The sequence below is a fragment of the Sarcophilus harrisii genome, chromosome 1 (assembly GCF_902635505.1).
Source record: "Sarcophilus harrisii chromosome 1, mSarHar1.11, whole genome shotgun sequence".
Lineage (NCBI taxonomy): Eukaryota > Metazoa > Chordata > Mammalia > Dasyuromorphia > Dasyuridae > Sarcophilus > Sarcophilus harrisii.
The window spans coordinates 671,871,882-671,891,110 of NC_045426.1; the positions used below are offsets into that span (position 1 = coordinate 671,871,882).

General features: G+C 37.0%; 1 pseudogene; it reads left to right on the plus strand.

Annotated features, from left to right (window-relative positions):
• The first annotated feature begins 297 nt into the window (after positions 1-297).
• Positions 298-867, plus strand: LOC111719499 (annotated as a pseudogene).
• The last annotated feature ends 18,362 nt before the right edge of the window (positions 868-19,229 follow it).

The window sequence follows — 19,229 nt, forward strand, 5'->3', positions numbered from 1 at the left end:
ATGTTCATATTCTTTGACTAATTATTTATTTGGGAATGACTTGGGTCTTTTATATTTCTATTAGTTATCTAGGTAGCTTGGAGATTAGACCCTTTATATGAATATTTGACTCATAGTTTTTCCTCCAAGAGACCATTTTCCTTGTTATTCCAGTGACATTGGTAATATTCAAACTTTGATGTACTTGAAACTATCTTTTATCTTGTCCCTTATTTCATAAGGGTTTTTCTTGGTTTTTCTGCCCAATCCCTACTTTTTTCCTCCTCTTTCCTGCTCAAGCACCACTCAGACTGCATAATGCTCATACCAAGCTGCCAGCCCTTGCTGTGCTACTGTTACCTCCACTTCCCTATTTCTGCTGCCATAATAATCTACTGAAATCTCATTGGCCCTGATGAGGTATTCTCTGATATTTGCAATGTCCAGGAGATCAAAAACAGACTGTGCCTGGAGATAGTGATCAAAAGGTACCACTAATGATTCACTCATTGATAGAAATGCCTCACTGGAGATGATATAGTAATAAGCCACCATCTGCAAGAAGCTACTTTCACAAAAGAATCCTACAAAAAGTATATCAAAAACTACATGAAATCACTTGAAGACTACAAGCTAGGTAGAGTAAAACCTTTTATAATTATATTATAATAACTGCAGAACAAACCAAACATATAATTGCTCGTTTTAAAAAACTATCTGTTCTTCAGAGATGAAAACATGATTCTAGATTGACATAGTGGCCCTTTTGGACTTCTGTGAGAATAGTGTGAGGTCATATATGACTTTCTTTAGGAATGTTAGCAGATTCAGCTGATTACTTTGAATCACCTGGCATTATAACTGGCTGCTGCTTTTTGTCATCTATACAACAGCAAAAGACTTTGACAAAGTTAGATTGAGCTTTATTCATTTATTTTTTTACCTTGACTTATTTGGAATGGAGGCATTTAAATATAGATATAGATATAAATGACGTAGATATAGATATAAATGATGTAGATATAGATATAGATGTAGATAGATAGCCCCCCCAAAAAAGAAAGAATACTCATTCTAGTCATAGTTGTAGGAGTTATTTGATCTATTTCTCTCTTAATTTTTTTAATAGTATGATCTCTAATGTTTAGGTCATATTTTCATATTAAGTTTATTGGCATGTATGAAAGAAGGTGATAGTGGTAAAACTTGGGTTTCAACCCAAGTTCTTTAATTCCAAATCTAGTTCTCTTTCCACTCTAAAAGGGTGGGATTGGAGGGATGTGGAGTCTTTGGAAACTGAAGGCAATGTTTGTATTAGAGCAGATCAAGCAGAAAGAAACACTGGTAGAGCAATAAGGAAAACAGGGACAATGTGGTTTCCAGTTGATTTGGAGAAGCAATGTGGAAAGGGGTCTAGCCTTAGAGTCAGAAGACCTGGATTTAATTTCTATTAAAGCATTTGCTAGCTTTGTGTGTAATATTCACCTGAAAAATGGGGAAAATAATAAAAATCTCCAAAGGAGCAGGGTTCAATTCTTTTTTTTTTTAATAGCCTTTTATTTACAGGTTATATGCATGGATAACTTTACAACGTTAACAATTGCCAAACCTCTTGTTCCAACTTTTCACCTCTTACTCCCCACCCCCTCCCCTAGATGGCAGGATGACCAGTAGATGTTAAATACATTAAAATATAAATTAGATACACAATAAGTATACATGACCAAAACATTATTTTGCTGTATAAAAAGAATCAGACTCTGAACTATCATACAATTAGCTTGTGAAGGAAATCAAAAATGCAGGTGTGCATAAATATAGGGATTGGGAATTCAATGTAATGGTTTTTAGTCATCTCCCAGAGTTCTTTTTCTGGGCATAGCTAGTTCAGTTCATTACTGCTCCATTAGAAATGATTTGGTTGATCTCGTTGCTGAGGATGGCCTGATCCATCAGAACTGGTCATCATATAGTATTGTTGTTGAAGTATATAATGATCTCCTGGTCCTGCTCATTTCACTCAGCATCAGTTCGTGTAAGTCTCTCCAGGCCTTTCTGAAATCATCCTGTTGGTCATTTCTTACAGAACAATAATATTCCATAATATTCATATACCACAATTTATTCAGCCATTCTCCAACTGATGGGCATCCATTCAGTTTCCAGTTTTTAGCCACTACAAAAAGGGCTGCCACAAACATTCGTGCACATACAGGTCCCTTTCCCTTCTTTATAATCTCTTTGGGATATAAGCCCAGTAGTAACACTGCTGAATCAAAGGGTATGCACAGTTTGATAACTTTTTGAGCATAGTTCCAAAGTACTCTCCAAAATGGTTGGATTTCATTCACAACTCCACCAACAATGCATCAATGTCCCAGTTTTCCCACATCCCCTCCAACAATCATCATTATTTCTTCCTGTCATCTTAGCCAATCTGACAGGTGTCAGGGTTCAATTCTTAACTCTGTTAGTTATATGATCTTGGAGAAGTAACTTAATTTCTTCGAGGCTTTTTCCCTTTTAGTTTTACTTTGGAATAAGTGATAACTTGAATTGAATAAGAACTAAAGTCCCTTCCCATTCAAAATTCCATAATTTTATGACAATCCTTCCACTAGCTCCATTGTTACAGGAAATATGAAAGGTTTTGTTATTGTTGGTAGTGGTGTAGGACCACAAAAACCTGGAAGTTGTAGAAGATATAGTCAGAGGTGTACACACGTCTGTAACTTAACAGTAGCTAAAACAAGTCAGTCTAGTTCTGGCTTGAAGAGGGAGGGACTTCTCCTCACCAATACAGCTCATTCCACTGATGATTACTTTAATAGTAATATATTTTTTATTAACATAGGTTCTAAATTTGCATCTGAATAACTTCTACTCACTTCTCTTAGTTCTTCCCTCTGGGATCAAGCAGAAATAGTCTGCCATCTCAATGAACTCACAGTCTACACATATACACACCTCTAAGTAGAGGGAGGGAACCTGAACTTCCTCAGAAAGTGAGACAGTGGAGAGAACAGACAGAAATGCTAAGCCCTCCCTCCTCTTATATGGGCCCTACAGATCTGTCATCAGGCTCTGGCAGACTTGCTTGAACTCTAGATAAGGGCAGCCTATTTCCTGGGTCACCAATCACTTTAAGAGACTATTTACCTTTTTTGCCTTTCTTTGTATCTCTAACATTTATCTCAATGCCTGACACATAATAGGTGCTTTTGTTGTTGTCCAGTGTTCAACCATGTCCAACTCTTCATGATTCCATGGTTTGTAGCACTCAAAGCTGTTTTATCCTTCACTATCTCTCCAATTCTGTGCAAGTTGTGGTTCATTGTTTCTTTGATATTATCTAGTTATCTCATCATCTACCATCCCATTTTCCTTTTGCCTTCAAACTTTCCCAACATTAGGATCTTTACCAATAAGTCCCATCTTCTCATTATGTGACCAGAATATTTAAGCTTCACTTTCTGTATTTGGCCTTGCAGTGAACAGCCCGATTAATTTCTTTAAGTACTGAGTGATTTGATCTTGCTATCCAAGGTACTCTCAAAAATCTTCTCCAGCACAATTCAAAAGTGTCCATTTTGTGACACTCAACTTTCTTTAAAGTCCAACTCTCACAGTTATACACTGTTACTATATGTATGTCACGGTTGTCTCTGCTTTATCAGCATGGTTATGTCTTTGCTTTTTAGTATGCTGTCCAGATTTGCAGCAGCTTTCCTTTCAGGGAGCAAGGATCTTTTAATTTTATAGGTGCAGTTGCTATCTGCATTGATCTTTTGAGACCCAGAACATGAAATCCAACACTGTTTCCATTTATTTCTCCTCACTTTATTTGCCAGGAAGTTACCAATATCTTAGGTTTTTTGTTTGTTTGTTTTGGGGGGGAAGATTGTGTGTATATATATATATATATATATATATATATATATAGTTAGGCTTCAAGCCAGTTTTTATACTCTCCTCTTCCACATTCATCAAGAGGTTTCCAGGGGTGACAGGGTGACAGAGAACATATTAATCTACTTCCTTTAACATATAATAATCCATTAGAAATTTAAAGACATATGAAATCATGTCCCTTCTGGGACATTTCTTCAATCTAAACATCCATAGTTCCTTCCATTCTTTATCACCACCTCTTGATTTCTATGTTTTCCTTCAAGTCTCAGTGAAAACCTTACTTCTGCAAGTTTTTCCTAGTCTTTTTTATTCTTAGTGCCTTCTTTCTGAGCTGATTGACACTTTCTGAGATATCCAGTATATAGCTTGTTTGCACATAGTTGTTTACATGTTGTTTCCACTCCATATGCATATGAGTTCACTGAGAACAAAAACTGTGCTGGGTTTGTTTTTTTGTTTTTTACCTTTCTGTAATCCCAGTGTTTAGCAGAGTGCTTGATCTATAGTGGATGCTTAATAAAAGCTCATTGACTTGATTCTATGTAGACGCTAAGCATCTCCACTTTCACTGAATGTCAGAATTGAAAGAGATCCCAGAAATCCTCTAGTTCAACCTATACCTGAACAAGAATCTTTTTTGGTAGCTTAACAGTAGCTAACACAAGTCGATCTATATCTGACTTGAAGAGGAAGGAGCTTCTACTAAGCAATATAGCTCATTCCACTGCTGATTAATAATAATATACTTTTTCATAATATAGATTCTAAATTTGTATCTGAACAACTTTTACTCATTTCTCCTAGTTTCTTCCTCTGGTATCAAGCGGAACTAGTCTAATTTCTCTTCTAAGTAATAGGTTTTCCAATTTATCATTGCCTTTCTTAAAGTATATTATCCAAAACAAAACATAGTAATCCAGTTGTTTCTCTTTGTAGTTCATTTGTTTCCATCTTTCCAAGGGATAGGCCAGCCACTTCCTTTCTTTTGTTACTTCCAGCAAAGCAAATTATTTTTAAGCACTTTTCACTTTTTTTGGTTATTTTACATTAGTCACAACTCTTAGTATATTCTGAGCTTTGACCTTCCTAACACAATTCTTAGGTCAATATGTTGTGTTTATTCTCCTTTCCATATTGGGCCTGGATAAGATCTAAATCCATTAAAGAGCTTTCTATGCAACTACATTGGTCTCCTTAGAGAAAGGAACAGATATTTCTTAAATACTATGTGTCAGGCACTGTACTAAACACTTTACAAATACTATCTCCTTTAATCAACTATAATCTTAGGAGGTAAGTAATATTAGGATGTTTCCCTCTTGTTTCAGATCATAGGAATTTTTTTAATTGAATGCTTTCTTCAATCACCAAAAATCAATATTTTCTTCGTCATACTTCCAGCCCCCCAATTTAAGAAAGAAAGAAAAAAATCCTTTACAAATATATATAGTCAATAAATTTCCACATTTACAATGTCTAAAATAATAATAATAATAAATGTCTCATTCTGAACTTCTACTCTTTCATGTTTTTATCAAGAAACTAGTAACATGTTTCATGATACGTCTTCTGGAATCATGGTTGGTCATTATGTTGATCAGATTACTAAATTGTTCTTTTTATTTTTAATTTATTAGTTTAAAAAAACAGCATTTACTTAATACATATATCTCTGCCCTCACCCCTCTTTATAATTAAATATATATATATTAAGCAAGTAAAAGTGGCACACTACTGATGCATCCATAAACCTTCAACCTTCTGCTGAGAAAAGAAAAAAATGTTTCCTCAGGCTTCTGATTATTACTTATTTACCTTAACTTGAAGTTTTTTAATAATTTATTTCCATTAATAAGTCTCTTAATTCTGTTTTTTCTCTATATATAAGTTCATGCAAGTCTTCCCCAGTTTCTTTGAATACCTCAAATTGGTTGTCTCTACAACAAAAACATGGAGCTTTCCCCCAATTCAATCAATCTTTGACCTCATTTTGTCATGTGCCTAGGTAGTAAATGGCTCAAATTGGGTCAAAGGGTGAAAATAGTTTAGAGATGTTAAAATTCCAAATTGTTAGACCAGTGCAAAGCTCTTCTACTAGTTTATATTAATGTTCCTATCTTCTCACGACTCATTCAATATTGCTGGTTTGTGGTTTTTTTCATGTTTGCCAATTAAACACAAAATGAAACCAGTGCTGTAACAATTTTCATTTTTCTTAGTGATTTGCTGTAATGTTTTATTTGTTAATTGCATTTCTTAATGCTGAAAATTGTTCTTATCTTTTGACCATTTAGCTATTAGGAAATGATTTGGGTTCCCAAATTTTTGTGTAAATTTTCTGTAATAGATTTTATTCTCAGTTTTTTGAATAAACTACTTTTCTTATTCAAGTTTCTCTTGGTTTTATTTATGCAAATGCTTTTTAATTGTGTATAATTCAAATTTCCATTTTTTCTTTTCTATCTTTTGGTTTTGAATTTTCCTAACTATAATTATGAAAGACATCCCCTTTCATTCTCCTGATCTCACCCCAATGTGTGGGTATTTTTAAAAACATTGTTATTTTTATATTTAAGTTGAGTATCTATTTGGGACTTTATTGTGAAAATGTGCAGGTTACAATCTGAAAATTTTCTGTCAAATATAAAACGAGTTTTCCTAGTAGGTTTTTTGTTTTGTTTTGTTTTGTTTTTGCCAAATAAGGAGGTTCCTGGGTTTAACAATAGGTACTGAATGGATGACTAATATCAACTTTTAAAATTACTGCTAGAATGGTATTAAGAGGTTCATAAAGTAGAACTCATTCTGCAAGTGAGAAAAGAAGTAGAACTCAAGAAAAATGTGTGAACTAAAATATATTGATGGAAAGAGAATAGTTTATTCTGGTATTGGGAATTAGGGCTTAAAAATTATACTTCTTGATGTCCAGTTTCAAGTAGCATTCTTTCCACATCAAGCCTATTGTTCTCAGGATAGGGAGAACTATATCGTTCATACACCTACATACATACAACTATATATATATATAAATAGCTTAAGATGAGATTCTGTGCCCAAAGGGCTAATAAATTGTGCATAATCTTTGAGCCAGCAAACCACTACTGGCTCTATATCACAAAGAAATCATAAAAGAGGGGAAAGGACCCACATGTGCAAAAATGTTTGTAGCAGCTTTGTAGTGTCAAGAATGGGAAAATGAATGGATACTCATCAATTGAGAAATGGCTGAATAAGTTATTTGGACGAAAGGGAATGCTACTTATTCTACAAAAAATGATGAGCAGGCTGATTTCAAAAAAGCTTGAAAAGACTTATATGAACTGATGCTGAATGAAGTGAGTAGAACCAGGAGAATATTGTACACAGTAACAGTAAGAGTGTGTGATGATCAACTATGATTGACTTAGTTATTCTCAGCAATACAGTGATCCAAGACAATTCCAATAGATTTGGGACTGGAAATGCCATTCAAATCTAGTGAAAGAACTATGAAGACTGGATGCAGATCAAAGCATAGCATTTTCACTTCTTTTCTTTCTCATGGTTTTTCCCTTTTTTCCTAATTTTTCTTTCACAACATGACTAATATGGAAATATATTGTAAATGATTGTACGTGTATAACCTATATCATCTGACTTGCTGTCTTAGAAATGGGGAGAGAAAGTAGGGAGGGAGAAAAAAAGTGGACCTCAATCTTACGAAAATGAATATTTAAAAATATCTTTACATGTCATTGGAAAAAATAAAATAAAATAATATTAAGTGGGAGGAAAAGATGAGATCCCGGTTCATAACATGGTGAGCTCTTCTTCAACAATGGTTTGGGTTTTTTTTTGGTATATTGTTAAAAGCCTATAGAAAACTTCATAGAAGATTGTAGGCCATACATTATAGAGTGGTGTCTGAAATTTTCAATTTCCATAATGATAATTTTTTAGGCTACAAATATTTTTAGTAGTTAATGTTAACTTTTCCATTTTCACCTATACATAAACCAAGTTTTCCAAGTTTGTTCCAACTGTGAAAATGGATATGCTAATTACGTTGATATATTTGAGCCAGCCCCCTTCCCCCCAATTATCCAGGTAACTAAGGGGAACTGTATGGACCTGATTTGACCAGTCAGGGTATAGAATGGCTTGACATACTAGCAATCCTTTGTGGTAACTTAGACTAAACCTAGTTGGAAATGCAGAATCAGTGGCACTGCCACTGGTTTAGTTCAAGCCAATCTTTTGGGGTCTCTGAAGATAAGCTATCAGCTAGTCTTAGAGTACAGGAGCCATCCTAACCCAGCCAATACCCCATTTATCTTGTTGTTTATACACAAGCCTTGCACTAGGTTGAAGCCCCTTTCCCTGGAATTCTTCATTCCCTTTGCTCCATGGCACTCCCCCTCCCATCATGGCTAAAGCTTTCAGTTCATAACTCCCTCTTCCCTCCTTAGACTAACTCGTTCCCCATCTTCTTTTGTCTGAAAATAATGTAAATCTGCTTTCCTAAAATGAGCTATTTCAGCATTAAGCTATTTGCTCCATATGATCTTATTATTTTTCCCTACCTAATGAAAATCATCTTCAATTGCACAGGCATTTGAGAAATCCAAAGAGAAATCCAAATTCTTTAGAGACTGTGTCTCATTTTACATGATATATCATCTCAACATCTTGTATAACATCTCAAGCTACTCATTGTAGTTTGGATATTTGGATGTTACTTTTGAGAAGGGGCAGCTAGGTGGCAGAGTAGATAAAATACTAAGGAAGATTCATCTTCCTGAATTAAAATCAAGTCTGACACTTACTAACTATATGACTCTGGGAAAGTCATTTAATCCACTTTCCATTAGTTCTTCATCTGTAAACCTGGAGAAGGAAATACCAAAATACTCCAGCATCTTTGCCAAGAAAATCTAAAATGGAGTCATGAAGAGTTGAATGTGACAGAAAAACAACAAACCTTTTGAGAATGAAAACTAGCAGTAATGCTGTTGCATTCTATTTCTACCTTGTCCTCAATACATTAAAGACTTTAGTGCCCAAGACCTAGTCTGGCATGGGCCAAAGGAAGGGAAGATTTTTTAAGTCTTTCTAAGTTACCAGTCTTTATAATATTGTTGCATTGTACAAAATGGTTTTTTGAGTGCATTCATTTCTCAATGCATCAGTTCATATAAGTTTTCTCAGATTTTTCTGAAACTATTCCCTTAATCATTTCTTGCCACACATAGAATCCATCACATTTCTATATCATAGCTTTTCCACCTTCCAGAATTGATGAGTACTCCCTTAAGTTCCAATTCTTTGTCACTCATAAAGAGTTGCTATGTACATTATTGTATATTCTTGGTTAGAGTTTTTGTTTTTTTTTTTTTGTTGTTGTTTTTTTTGCTTAAGACTAATCCTCCCTTAATCCAATTTCCCTTTAATTTTATCTCCTTCCTTTCCCCTTTTTCCTCCTATTTCCTTGTAGAGCAAAATTTAAATCTGTACACAACTCTTTGTGTATGTGAGTGTGTTCTTTGACTAGTTCAGATGAGAGCAAGTTTCAAATTTAAGGTTCTCCACCACCCTCTTTCTCTTTTTTTGTATAGATTTCTATTTACACACCACAATTTTATGAAATAATGTCTTCTAACCTTTCTTCCCCTTATGACCATCCACCATGTATTCCTCTCCTCTTTTTTTTTTAAATCAGTAAAATGTAACAGAACCATTTCCAGTCCTGGCTAATTAGACACTCTATGATTCTTGATGATGACAAAATTCAGAGGAGAAATATGTCTATCCCTATGAAGCGGGTTGTGGTGCCTTTAAGAAACTGATTTGTGATCCTTTAAGAAATTGATTTATGATTCAGATTACTTGCAGCCCCTCCTGGCTGATGCATTATCAGTTCAGGAAGCCTGCACCTTTGATTCACAAATTCTGGTCAAAAGCGAATTGTGAATTCCAATAGGAAATCTGGGCTTGTCCCAGCCCCCATTGGATCTGAACTAACTTGGGCTCTCACAGCCCCCATCAGATCTAAGCCAACTTGGGTCTCCACCCAGGAGCCCCCTTTAGCTAAATCTCTCATTATAAAAAGAGCCAAACTAAAACCTTCTCTTTGCAGAGGTTCCAAACATGCCAACCTTATGCTTAGCACGCCGTGGGTCTCTGCCCACCAAAATACTGTTTCCAGTGTCTCTTTACTCACATCTAGTTCCTTAACTAGACTTTAACCTTACTTCCAATCCCCATAATAAACCTCTTTTATCAATCTAGGTTTTCGGGTCTGTAAATTCCTTTACAGACAACTGCTGCACCACCACTAGACTTCATTTAACTCCCTACTCTTGCGCTGAATTCTAAGGGGTTGCAGGGGAGCTCCATTTGACTCCCTGAAACCTAAACCTGCCATTAGACCTCATTTGACTCCCTGACCACCAGTAATTTCATTTGGGTTCCCCAAATCTAAACCTCATCATTTTGGTTCCCTGATCAAATCCCCAAAACCAAGACATAATTTGGCGACCAAACTCAGAACCAATTTGGATTTTGAGCTGTCGGTGTAGTATTCTTCCAGGTAGAATACTTATGTTCCTTCTTTCGTCTCACCCTATCTCTAAAGGTAGTGGGCACCCAAACCAAATCCTTCCTTGAGCAGATGCTTGGCTTAAGGAAACTCCCTCTGTCCAAACCTTTCCAGAGACAAAGGACCTTCCTTTGTATCTCAAGGCATTTCTAAATCTTTTTTCTCTCACCAGAAAGCCCTGCACTCAGACAGGAACTCTGAGACACCCCAGACCAAGGAGACACTCTCATTGATCTGTTCTGGGAAGATAACCGGAGAAACTTAAGGGGAGCCCTGTTTGGGTCCTTCTCCCACTCTACTGTTAAATACAATGGAGTCTCTAATGGTCAGGCTGTAGCCACAAGGAGAAAGGTAACTGAATTGGAATGAGCTTAGAGATATGTCTCTACCCAAAACTGCTACTCCCTGGACAGGGGTAAGCAGTCCCTCTTTCAGGTCTTGCTCTCCCAGCAAGGTTTGGGGGCTTGGACAAGCTACCCTGCCCTCAAGTTCCAGCGTGGAATCACCAGAGGAGCCCTCGCCATTTGGGACACAATGCTTAAGATGGCATCTCTTTCTCCCCTACCCTTGCTCTGGCCTTTCCTCCCCCTCCCCCATGGAATGGGGATCACAGAGGAACTCAAGGCCTATTTCAGACCTCTCCCATATGTCTTGGCAACCTGACATTTAAATGCTCCTATCCTGTCCCCTTCTTGGGGCACTATACAGTGGGGAGATTGGGGACTCAATCTTATCTTCTCAAATCTCCTGAAAAGTTTCCCATCAACTTTTAAAACAGAACTTTACCATTCTGGACAAGTGAGTCATGCCCCTCCCAGACCTTTCACCTGGCTCTTAAATGAGCCACAGCTTCCAGCCCTCTCAGGAAGCATGGTGGTCCCATACATTTTATTTTATTTTATTTTAACAAGTATGCCTTTTTTATTAAAGTATTTTGTCAATATTTGTAAAAAAAAAAAAAACATAATTCTTTTATAGAAAAATTGGTCAAAAGATCATAGAGAAGGTATATATCTTCTCTAATCTTTGTGTTTCCTCTAGCACTGTTATAATTTTCTGCATCTGCTGTTTATCACATGTGTTTAAGTCCCATACATTTTAAAACGGGACTTTTCCTGATTTGGTCATCCTGCATTAGAGCAGTGCCTCCCGTCACAGCCTTTTAACTGTAGAAGCCTCAAAATTATGCTTTTGCATGCTCAGGAGGCTGTGAGTGTCCCAGGTAGTCCAAACACCTCAGGGGCCAGTAAGCTAGGTAGGCAGCTGATAGTTTGCATTCCCTCTGACCCCTTTTTACCCCTCCCCCATGAGTGGGGATAGTAAGAGGGAAGACTCAGGATCTTTGCTTATTGAGGAACCAACTCTATTATTTTTAAAGAAAAGCAGCACAGTTAAAAGATTTCTAAGAGCTTAAACTGTATAAGATAAGAATCTTGACTAAGATATCAAGGCCTCCTGCCTACCCTGACTTCTGAATCCACACCCTTAATCCCAACCCCAGGAGAAATTAGCTTTCCTAGAAATTAAGAGTGAAAGGGCTAAACTCTAGGCTATTTAACACCTTTTACTAATCTTTTACTCCTAGCATTTTCTCTTATATTTTTCTTTGGCATTTGATATTGTTAGATAGGTCATCAGCATTCTTATAGGGAGCCCACCGAAGGGACCTGATGCATTTCCTGCTAACGGCCCCATTCCCGAATGTCACCATCTCAACCTTCAATGACACCTCAGTTTTAATCTGCTCCTGAGATCTGTTTTTTCTAGGCTTCAAACTTTGGATTCTCAATTGCCCTTCAGCCTGGAAAACATGGGAGGACTGACTGGGAACAACTGACTGGGGACAAGTGACTGGGACAAACACTCCTTAGATGCCCTGCTGCCATCCCCAAACCCCACCCCTCACGCCTCACCTCCTGGCATGAACCCCCACCCCCAAAATCTCTACGGCCCTTGCCAGCTCAAAGCAGTTAAGAGGAGATCATCGTCCCTTTATCCCACATGCATTTGGAGGTGACTACTTGAGGGGAGAATGAAAAGGGGACCCTGGAACTCTGAAAATCCTTGAGGGAGAAAACCTTCAATTCGTCCTCAGTAAGAGACTCTGCCCCAAGTCCTTTTTTTCTCTTAAATGAATTTAAGTTTTAACTGCTTAAGGGGGGAATGAAGCGGGTTGTGGTGCCATTAAGAAATTGATTTGTGATTCAGATTACTTCTAGCCTCTCCTGGCTGATGCATTATCAGTTCAGGAAGCCTGCACCTTTGATTTACAAATCCTGGTCAAAAGCATCCCTTTAAATTCCAATAGGAGATCTGGGCTTGTCCCAGCCCCCACCATATCTGAGCCAATTTGGGACACTACCCACAGGCTCCTTTAGCTAAATCTCTCATTATAAAAAGAGCCAAATGAAAATCCTCTCTTTGCAGAGGTTCCAAACATGCTAGCTACCATGCTTGGCACACCATGGGTCTCTGCCCACTGGAATACTGTTTCCAGTGCCTCTTTACTCTCACCTATTTCCTTAACTAGTCTTTAACCTTACTTCTAATCCCCATAATAAACCTCTTTTATCAATCTAGGTTTTCAGGTCTGTAAATTCCTTTGCAGAGAACTGCTTGCACCACCACTAAACCTCATTTAACTCCCTACCTACCCTTGTGCTGAATTCTAAGGGGTTGCAGGGGAGCTCCATTTGACTCCCTGAACCCCAAACCTGTCACTAGACCTTACTTAACTCCCTGACTACCAATAACCCTAATTTCATTTGGGTTCCCCAAATCTAAACCTCATTACCTGTATTAGCATGTAAGTAGTTTATTCTTGTTTACTCCTTTATCATTAGTCATTTATATTTACCTTTTTATGTTTCTCTTGATGACTGTTTTGTACTTCAAAGTTTCTATGCAATTTTGATCTTTTTTCAAAGGAATGTATGGATATACTCTATTTTATTACAAAGGTCCACTTTTCCCCCTATAAGATTATACACTAAGTTTTGTTAGATATGTTATTCTTAATTATAAGCCAATATCTGCAGCATCTAGGTGGCTATGGGTAAGACACATAACTTTTTGCCTTAATCCACCATAAAAGGAAATGACAAACCACTCCAGCCTCTTTGTCAAGAAAATCTCATAGACAGTATTAACATGGTATGGTTCAGAGAATCACAAAGAGTCAGACATGATTAAACAACAACAAAACCCTTTTCTTTGTCTTTCTAGAATATCATCTACTAAGCTCTCCATGTCTTATGTGGTGGCTTCAAAGTCCTGTTTAATCTGTACTGTGGCTCCCCTGTACTGAATTCTTTCAGAATGCTTGCAGAGTTTTTTCTTTGACCTGGAAGCTTTAAAGTTTGGCTATAATGTCAGAGTATTCATTTTGTTTGTTTGTTTGTTTTCAGAAGATGACAAATGAATTTTTTTCTGTTTAGACTTTGACTTCTGGTCTGATATCTGAACAGTTTTCTTTTATGATTCTTAAAAGTCTGTTCTTGAATTTTATCTCCTCAATCTATTTTCCAGTTCAATTGTTTTTGTTATAAGATACTTACATTTGCTTCTATTTTTTTCAATCTTTTGACTTTTCTTTAAACAATTTTTATTGTTTGAGAGTAAGGCTTGGTTTTGGAGTCATTCTCTTCTCTTTCTCTGCCTTAAATATCTTGTCACCATAGTAGCTTTTGTTTGCTCATCCTCACTGTCTACTTCCTGATGTGAGACTGTGATAAAGTTAGACTTAAAGCTAAACTTAGCACTCTTTTGGAGGAACTGTCTGGGATATATATTTTGGGATCTCAGCAATAACTCAGGCTGGGCTTCTAGAATCTCCTAGTATTCCCAAAGTGATTTGAATGCTGCCCCTTCTGGTCTGAGCTATGCAAATTCCTGACCTGGTTTGGAGACTGACCAATATGCCTGAGGGCTTGCTTCATTTAGAATTCCAATAGCCCCTTACTAGACTCAGCTCTTATCAGTCATCTGGAAAGTTTGATAATTCAAATGACCAAGATATAGACTCCTTTGACATGAGATTCCTCCCCTGATTATTCTCTTGCATGTTTCTAGGCTGAAGGTTATAACTGAGATACTCCTCTTTCTCCTGGGGTCAGAGCCATACAGCTATTGCTTGTTTCTAAACTTGTTCCTTGCTCAATATACAGTGTAGGGCCTTGTGCACTACTTAGTGTGACCTGCCAATAGTTGGCCCACTAGGACTGTGACCGAGCAGGTACAGTCCAATCTGAGACCATATAGTTAGCATGACCTGGCAATAGTCCATGTGTGGGATGAGAACCTGAACCAACAGAGAATCAGTGTCAGTGGAGAGAAGGATATGTATTTGAGAGAAGCTGCAAAGAGATGCCTTGGCAAGAGATTAGATGTAGGGAGTAAGAGGAGTAGAAGATAACACCTAAATGGATGTCAGTCTAGAACAATTGGGAAGTTAGAGGTGATCTCTCTAGTACTGAGGAAGATAGGAATGGGGAAAGATTTAGAAAGAAGATAATGAGTTCTGTTTTGGATATATTGAGTTGAAGATGTTCATACAGTTTGAGATGTCTGAAAAGTAATTGGAGATCAACAAAGAGATTAGGGAAGCATAGATATATTTGAAAATCATCAGTCTGGGAGCAGCCATGAGGCATAGTAGATGGAGTACCATCCCTGGATGGAGTCATTTTCTCAAAACACTTCCCTACTCAAGAAATCTCAGTGACTCTCTGTTTCCATGTAGTTCAAAGACAGACTCCTCATATTGGCATTTAAATTTTTTCACAGTCTGATTCCAATCTACCCTTTTGTCCTAATTGTATATATTACTTCCCTTCATACACTCTACAATTCAGCTAAACTGAATTTCTTGCTGTTTTTCACTCATGGTATACTCCTTAACTTTGCATAGACTCTCTTTCATGTGTGGTGTTCATTTCTTGATCATCTCCTCATTGTAGAATCCTTGAATTCAAGTGCCACATTTTAGGGGACTTTCCTTATATCCCATAGTTTTTAATGCCTTCCTCCTTCCAAGTCATTTTGTAGTTCTTTTGTGTGTTTTTAAATATGAACATGTAGTACAGGAAGGGAAAGTATCATCTAATATTTGCCTACCACAATGCCTGGCCATGTAATTCATCTTTAAAAAATGCTTTTTGATTGCTTGATTAACTGAAGGAGTTGCTTAATATGTATGGATGATAAGTGGTTGAGCCATGTTCTTTAAGCGGCTAAAGCTAGAATATTCCACTAGCTTCTCAGGCTAGAGAAAAGTCTTCTAAGCCCATGTGTTAGGGGATAGAAACCATGTTTCCCCATTGCTCCTCCTGTACTTCTTAATACCCTGGAAAGCAGTGAATATTTAGCAAAGGATCTATTAGAGCAAACAAGAAAATAATACTTGGGTCTCTCATCTCCACCAGGTAATCAGGCATATCATATAACAACAATAATAAAATCCTGATGTACAAGAGGATGACAGAATATTCATTGAAGTGATGGTGATGAAATAGTGGAAAAGCCTGTTTCTTGAATCCCAAAATCAGATTATAAAGAATTTTATGCAACTGAAATAACTAAACAGCAAAATGTAGCAATCACTGTTTTAAGAAGTATAAATACTTTAAACTAAGAAAGAAATACAAGTCTCTCCTCAAAAAAGAGGGAGTTAAACTCTCTTAAGATCAAGCAGTTGCTTTTATTCCAAGGAATGATGTCATGAATCTATATGAGAAATCATCCACTATAAAGGTGAAAGGAACTCTCTTCTGAGAGCTATAGAGGCAGATATTTATTTGCCTACTATATTTTTGTGGCACATACCCAAGGTCATGGAGAATATCCCAAGACTTCTTAAACCAGAAAAGCATTATGACCTTTTAATGATTTTTGTGGATATAAATTATCTTTCAAGAAAGAATCCAGGAAGAACCACAAAAATGGAGAAATCTTAGCAAGAAATTCAATTTACTTGGGTCTCAGGCAGAGTCTCCATCACTGCTGCTCATCAAAAGCAAAAGATCTGGAAAGAAAGGTACATTTGGAAAATTAACAATTAATTAAGATGTGTGAGAATGAATTATAACTTAAGGTAGAAGAATGACAAAATTCTGGCAAGGAATAGAGTATAACTTATTAGAGTTAGTAAAAAGTAGTAGAAAATTTTATCAATTATATGAAGTTAAAAAACAAGTGGAGAAAACTACCTCATGTATATAAACCAAGCTAGATACTATAGACAGTAGGTACAATATAGAAAGAAGTGTGACAAGAAATCAAAATATTTACAAGAAATATAATCTAAGAAAAAAAATTATCAATTAAAAAATTGCTTCAGATGTCTATGTAAAAATACGAAAATTTGGATAACAAGTAAGACAATGTAGAGATCCAAATGTAAGAAGGAAAATTTGATTCCATGGTATATTATTAACATCAAAATCTATGTCTGAATTTGAAGTTAGAAATACGTGCCTTATTGGGAAGGAACAGGATAGATAAAAGATGTGGGTGCCAGGATAGGAAGTTACAGGTTACAAGAATAATAGTACTATTACTTTATGGGGTGATAAAATCCAGGAACAGGAAGATGATGTATGAAAAAGAGAATTTGAGCAGAGATCAAAAGAGATTAAAAGAAAAACAATGTTGGCGTCAGAAAATACTAGACAACTTGTCTAGGAAGAGGGAGTAGACCAGTTCAGTCAACACATCATAGGGCTGGCAGCAGTCCACAGTATAGCAATGCCAGGAGACTTCAATTATCTGCTTATCTGCTGTAACTCTAAGACAAAATCAGAACAGTTAATAATTTACTTTCTTTCTGAATGAAAATTTCATCCTTCAAAAGGTGAAGAAAATAACAAAGGGGAAAATCTGTTCTGCAATGGATTCTGTTAATAGGAACTTTAGGGATGAAATGATCCTTTCCACTTCAAATTTGTCATCCAAAAGGAGAGGAAAATCAAGGCAAGTGTGACATGCATCCTTTATTTAGGGAAAATAGAGTAAAGGGAGAAGAAAAAAGTGGGTGCCAAAGTAGAAAGATGACTGGATATGGAGTCTGAGGCAAAGAGATAGAGTGAGAAGACAGGGTGAGAGAACAAGACCCAAAACCCTGTGTCCAAGAGGCTTCCACTGGGCCTCAGAATGTAGATTGACCTAGGGAAATGAGAGGCAGGGCCCAGCTCCAAGACCTCAAACAAAAAGCAAATGAAACATGATGGCAGCTGAATTTACACCCACAGAGCCTTTAGAAGTTCAGGACTCTGGTATGATCAATCATCTAAAAAGCAATCAGATGGCAGAAAGGGATTACGTGATCAATCAGCAGAGAAGCAATCAGATGGGAGAAAGGGATTACAATTGGGGAGAATATAGGCTTTTTAACCCAACAGAAGGGCAGTGTCCAGTGCAAGCAGCTCCAACATAATTGCCAGATGATGAGGAGAAATCTAGAAAGCGGTGAATGGAATGGAGTAGATAGGTTAACCCCTTAAGAGAAAGAATTTGCTTGTCTCTCTATAGATGGAGAAGGAATGAGATGGGTGCCAACAAGCACCTTAAGAGAGAAAGAAAAAGAGAGAAACAAGGGAGAAGACCTAAAAGAAACATCTGACACTGAAAGAGCATGGCTAATAATGAGACTGGTATAGAACTTCAAAACCCGCAGGAATCATTGGATTCCCTGAGATAAAAAATTGTTGATAAGACTGTTGCAGAACTTCAAAATCTGCAGCAATCATTGGATTCCCTGATACATAATGAGACTATTGCAAGACTTCAAAACTTGCAGGAATCATTGGATTCTCTAACACATGAAGTAATGGACAATACATTGGTTTTGGACTATTTCTAGGGCTTATGGATATATATAATTCCTCATGTTGATTCATGCTGTTTGTAATACCTCCCATGTTGATGGATTTATGTATACCTGTTTCAAGTGAGACCTTTCAGAAACCTGCTAATCTGGTTTGACTCCCCATTTTCCTTTGGTTTTCATCCCTGAGATGTCAGGGAGGGTGTGATCACCTCCTTTTTTGATGTTTTCACCCCCTTTTTGAGGAGTCAGGGAAGGCATGATCACTTCCTTTTTGGGGTTCTCCCGGAGGGTGTGACCACCTTATGTTCTAAAACAATAGAAAGCAGGAGATGTTATGGGCCAGAACTCTGAAACAAGGATTCTTACAAGGTATTAAGTCAGTGGAATTGATAAAGACAATGGTTATCTATTTTAGCATGCTGCTTAATAGTTCTCTAGTTCAGTACATGTACTTAGTACTTAATATCTTTCTACAAGATTCACACTTATGATAATGTAATTATAGAGAGCATATAAGCTAGGAGCCTCAGCCAGAGTCAGAGCAAGAGAAGACAGGGGACTGGAGGTGGGAGCTCAAGCTCTCAGAGTCAAGGAGAGATTCATTTCCATTTTCATCAGCCTTGTGGTGGCTGGCCTGTCCTCCTGCACTTTCTCCACTGAAACCAAGTTCCCTCTGAAGGCGGTGAGAAAGCTAGCTGAACACCAGGTAAAGGAGATAATAAAGACTTTTGAACTTTAACACCTGGCTATTCTTGTGGTGCTTAATCTGCTGAAAATCTGAATTCCCTCTTGTATGCCTAGGAGACCTTAATTTGGTTACCTAACCTATGCTTCTTCATCTCAAAAATGATCCCACTAGATGTCTTCTAAAATTCCTTTCAGCTCTTAATCTTAGTCCAACAGTGATAGGAGGCACTCAAGAATTAAATTCTCAGG